Raw genomic sequence first — 6,253 nt, 5'->3', positions numbered from 1 at the left:
AAAATATAGAAATTGGGCGGTAATTAATTATATAATAAGGATCATCTTTTTTTGTAGATTGGGGTAACTTTTGTAATATTGAGTAAATTCGGACAAAAAAATACGTGATGATATAGATTGATTAAAAATATAAGTTAATGGATCAACAATATCATAAATAATTTCTTTAAGCATGAGTGTACTTATCTTATCATGTCCTTGTGACCTACTAGAGTTCAACTGTTTTGTGATATTAATTATTTCAGTGGGGTCGGTGCACTCTGAATTCCAAAGATTTTAAATAAATCCAAATCGGCTGTGAATAGTGAACAGCCGAATTTAGAATTTATTTTAAATCTTAAGGATTTAATTTTAAATCTCAAAAGATTTAAATTCAAATCTTTTAAATCTATATCTAAATCAACAAGGTTTAAATCTATATCTAATATTTGGCTGGTCACTACTCACAGCCGATCTGGATTTATTTTAAATCCTTGGAAGTTGGAGTGTGGGATTTAGAAAAAGAGAATTTTCGAATGGCGTTGAAATGAAATCAGTAAAATGGGCGTTGTTGCAATTTCCTATTTGATTGTCTGGTTACGATCGTCTGCGTTTGCGGAGCGAGGATAGATCTGGGATGGCCGCACCCTTTCGAGAAAAGCTCCCCCGGTTTTTTAGGAGTTTCTTATCTATAGCTGGGAGATGTAGTTGATTTATTTTAGATGCGTCTGTTTCGGAAATGGTGAATATTGGTAAATGATCTGATACTTCTTAGTTAAGCAAGCCGCCAATAATTGTTTCATTATGAATAATATAAAAAAATGTTATCTATCAAAGTCGCAGAGGCTGAAGTGATTCTGTTTATATATGGAGAGAAAGTATAAGAATCAAGTGAATAAATCTTTCGGTATAAGAATGATTTAAAGTGAGAAAATAAGTATTAAAATTACACATGAAATAAATGTATTTATTCTCTGTAGAGAGTAACTGTTAAGCAAGACACTACTTAAAATTTGACAAAATATATCGAATTCAACATTATGTGGTTTGTATATAAGGCCAATACTGATATTTTTACCCTTTGGGATATCGATCTCAATAAACAATGTTTCAGTTAGATAAAATCTTATTTCATTTCGAATTTGGAATTTCAAATTGTCGGAAAAGTGAAAAGCAACACCACCCCCTCTCCGTCCAAGGTCAGCTCTAATCAAAGAATATTTTGGTAAATTAAACTACGGAGGAGAGTTTTCATTAAACCCGGTTTCGCTTGCACCAATAACTGAAAATAGAAATTTATTGATGGCACAAAGGAGGTGTTCGAGGTTTTCAAAATGTTTGTTGAGGCTTCTAGAGTTAATATGTAGGCCCCTAAAATGCTAAAGCTGTTTGATTTCGAAAACGTATCATTAGATTCTGCCACTGTATGATATTTACTGTCATAATAAAAATCTAAGAGAGATAATTTTAGGAGCAAGAAAAAAAAGAAACGTCTGTAAAGAAAAGAAACAATATGAGTTTTTAGGACTTTCATAAGTGATGTAAGATAAGAATGCTCGATTGTGTGTCAGTACAAGTTCATTCCCCTTTCCTGGAGTTCACAAATTTGTACGAGACCTCTTTAAAGGTTATCGACACGTATTGTACATAGATGAAAGATTAAACAAGGATTCAACCTACACGCACACTGCGATTATCCCAATCTATATCAGGCGCGGATCCAGGAGGGGGCCGAGCCGGCCCCGGCCCCCCTATTTTTTGACAACCTGCAGAAAAAGTGTACTCTTTAACTTGATAGAAACTACGAAAAACAGAAAGAAAAGTAGGAAAGAGGTAGGTACTTTACAGCCTCGTAAAAACCGGCCCGACCCCGAAAGGAAACAAGAAAAAGATAAGGGCAAGAATTGGAAAATAGACTTTATATAAAAAATTTCGCTCGCGCTTCGCGCTCGCATTGCCTGTGTAATGAATTCCATTCAAGAGGATTAAATGACACTTAATATATCTAGTTCTGAAATCAATTTGCACACAATATTTTAGCTCGCACATCAAGCTTTCATTATTTTGTTTGATTTACACAAATTGTTATATCAAAATTTTCAGCTCGCGCTGCGCGCTCGCATTGTTTAATTTGTGAGATACCTATCCTCTTTGGAAATTCTTTCAAAAATTTGTCAAAATGCTCCTTTATCATGTGAGTATATCAAAAAATCAAGCTCGTGCTTCGCGCTCGCATTTAATTGTTTGAGACACACAGCTTGTTCTTCATTTAAATAAAAACGCGCTTAGACTGTCCAGTTTTCAGGTCGGAATATCAAAAATTTTGTGCTCGCACTCTCATTATGTAATTGGTGATACTTGTATCCTCTTCATTAATCACTAAAAACAGTCCTAATTGAGTCCCTTTTCACGTTACTATATTAAAATTTCGGCTCGCGCTTCGCGCTCACATTGTTTAGTTAGATACTTATCTTTGTTCATGATTATAAAACATGCTCAGAATCTTCAGTTCTAAGGACATAAAATATACAAAAAAATTAGCTCGCACATCGCGCTCGCGTTATATATTAAGACCACATGAGATACCTTATCTTGTTTATAACAATAAAAACTAACATATACCTAAAACTTCAGTCTATTGTTAGGACTATCCCCTGAAAAACCAACAAAAAATCAGATTATAGCGGCCAATCGGGAAAAATGTTGATGAAAATATTTTTCGGCCCCCCCTATTGGCGAAAGCTGGATCCGCCCCTGTATATAGTCTCTTACATATTCCACTATCTAAAAAATCCTGGGGCGATCGAGCCTTTGCTCATCCCGGACCAGCCCTGTGGAATTCACTACCACGCCCACAGGAGCTGAAGAACTCAAACTCTGCAACATCCTTTAAGGGCAACCTAAAACTACATTTGTTCACCACCAGGTACTTGGTTTGAAGACAGACATTTTTCCTCATTTGTAATTTACCCTTTCTTGTACTTCTCTTAGTTTTCTTTACTTTTATGTTTTGCGCTCTTCTAAGCGCCTTGAGCATTTAGTCAAAATGGAAAAGACGCTATATAAATCTGTGTATTATTATTATTATTATTAAAAATAGCAGTTCGTATTTGCACAGGATCACAATATCTTGCTAGATCCAGTTCTTTATTTTTTTAATTAAGAACATTAGAAATTTCAGATATAAAAACATTCCAAGCTGCAATCTTCATGTTCAAATACAAACAACGGGATACTTACCCCTTTCTTTCAGAATATGTTCACAATCAACAACACCATCCACATATCCCACACGAAACTGCAAAATTTAAAAATCCGAAACAAATAATAGCACATAAATCAATTAGATTATTTAGATATTACGGTGCAGATTTATGGAATTATTTATCACCTGACATTAAGTTATGCTCTACACTTTATTCATTCAAAGCTGTTTTGGAGAGAAATAAACTGTTAATATAATACCTAAAATCTCTGTGTGTTTCGTACCAACCGATAATAACCTACACTCTCTCACACTTGCGCTTGCACTTTCACATTTATCAACATTATGATTATGACTTTCTCATTTGAATTTTTTTTCCCTATATCTACTTTTTGGGGGGTAATATTCCTGTTATTATGTACAATAAAAGATAAGTCTCTTTTATTGCACTGTTTGTTTGGTATTCTTACCCCTTTCCTTTCGAGGCCTTTATCAATTTCAAGCTCTAAGCTTAAGATGGAGGTCTTCCACATTTCAAAATGTATTATGTCGATATATGTATATACTTTTTCGGCTATTTGTTTAAATAATAAAAATATATCACAGGTAAATCTATATTTCAATTAGAATGTTAGAATGTATGTATGCATATGTCATTCATTATGTCATTTGCTTATTGTCATGTTATGCTGAGAAAAATTATTACACTTGTATATACTTTTGTTATTGGAATGTGAAAATAAATCAAAATCAAATCCATTTTTTTTATATACCAGATGAACTAAAGTAAAATAAAATCACAGTCACAACACTACTGCAAGAATAATAATAATAGTGTTATGAATTTTACATAATCGAATCTTTACCAACGCTTTAGCCAGGCTTTAACGATTAAGATCGTTTCTATACTTTTAGAAATACATTTTAGTCTCGCCTGTTCACTTTTTAATAGATGTGAAAAAATAAATATGAAAATCCATTACACTTGAAAAAAAAAGTCTACACTCCAAAATGAAACAAGAAACATACAACTCTAAAAATGGGATCGAATAAATTGAAGAAAAAAAATATTAAAATAAATAAATAGTGCCTAAATAACATCGGGCATATAGTCAGTTGAATCTGGTAACAAAACATATGCAAACGAATAAATAATGGAACTGAACAGACAAATTGTGAATAATGAGGCAATTTAATCAATGAATAAAGTAAAGTGATTAAAACACGAAGTGATATTAAACAAAGGCTAAACATTACACGGATGGTTGGATACTATATGGTAAGTGATAAGACCAAAAGTAGTCAAATCTCAAAGCGAATAAAGAGGAAATTACCGAGAAAAAATATATAGGAAACAAAAGAAATGCAGTTTGACCTTCACAGCCGAGAAACGATAAATCCAAGCGTTTCCATGCGCTAGCCGTAGCGTAGTCGCATGCTTTCCGAACGTTGCTTCATCGCGCATGAGTCGCCTCGCCGTTCGTCATTTCATTTGGATGAGATGAAAAGGCGCAAGCAAAGCTTTGCACTTTTAAAATGTGTGCTTTATAAGAAATCAGATATCAGTATACCCATCTAAAGCGGTAGACCCATCTCTGGCGGTACATTAGGACAAGAGGAGTTAACTTCGACTGTTGTTGGACGCTGACTGTCTGACTTTTAAAATCAGGGCCGATCTTGCGGAACAGTGATTTGAGTCGAGCATGCATCAGTCGGCGAAACTTGGCAGCGCGGTGATGCAGAAACAAGCATGCTTTGATCATTTCCATCACAAATTTGACAAAAAGAACACACCAGACTGTGTTTATTCAAGCTAATTCCTGGAATACTCACAATTCACCTAAAGCGCTTCGAGCCATTAAATGAAAAAAAAATGCGTTTTGTGTATCTTTTGTTAAAATAAAACTTAAGCAGGCCAATAATATGGTTTAACTCGATTTTGAGTATGATCATTATTATGGATAAATACAAAACTGACATTTCCATCTCACTTTTCTTATATCATACATTGGTCCCATTCAAAATTTAGCTTTAGGTGCCCGTTTAAGTACTCTCGATGTTAGATCAATTTCTCGTGTATAAAAAAAAAACCTCGAAATATTTTTTGCGCCTTACAATTTTAGATTTTTAGATACAATTTTCTAACATGTGTGCAAAAAAAGTTAAAGGGATGGAAATACTGAAACCGAAGGCTCAGCTGTGAAGCGATGAAAATTAGCGGAAGAAGGTTTCAAGTATACAACTTTTGCTTCACTAACACTTATGCAGATCACCTTTCCTACACATGATACTTTCCTTGTCTTATCAAATACAGTGTTGACGGGAGAGGGAATCTGGAGTTTCAAAACAATATTCTTTTTCCTACATGCTCTCTCTCAATACAAGAGAGCAAATCCGGGGAGTTTTTCATCCACACTTTTGTCGGACAAGTTGTCAGATCTGACAACTTTCCTTGAATCTGATTGGCGGTTACTGAGGTGACTGTCGGATAAAACGTCCGACAAGTCCTTCATGAAACACTCCCCTTGTCCCTATTCACTCTCCTCTCAGAGTGTGATGAGGGACCGGTGATGGTGGAATGAGATTTCAATCTTTCAAGAGTGAATTTTTACATTTTTTGGAGTGAAAGTGCTTTTTTTTTTTTACACTTTCACTCAAAAAAAGGTAAAAATTCACTCTTGAAAGATTGAAATCTCATTCCAAGGCCATGAAGGAAGGACTGGTCCCTCATTAGCTCATTTGCATTAACAGAGTATTTCAGTTGCTCTATGGTGTATTTCAATTTGCTCGTATCCAAACATGTGATGTTCAATAATTAAAAAACTGCTTCCAAATCTACTCAAAGGTCATTTGGCTTTACAACAAAGTATTCTAATAAAAATTATTTTGTTTATAGATGTGCACGTATGATGGAGCCTTGCCGTTGTGCAGCTGCTCTGCGGAAATCAAGTTCCAAAAGACCTAAAACATATTTCATCATTAACATGATTAAAGAGACGGAAATGGAAAAGGATTGTCGATCCAGAACATGTGGGGTCCATGAAGGGGAGGGGTCAAAAAGGGTTCAAT

The sequence above is a fragment of the Lytechinus pictus genome, chromosome 4, assembly GCF_037042905.1.
Source record: "Lytechinus pictus isolate F3 Inbred chromosome 4, Lp3.0, whole genome shotgun sequence".
NCBI lineage: Eukaryota > Metazoa > Echinodermata > Echinoidea > Temnopleuroida > Toxopneustidae > Lytechinus > Lytechinus pictus.
Note: the sequence above shows the minus strand (reverse complement) of the source record.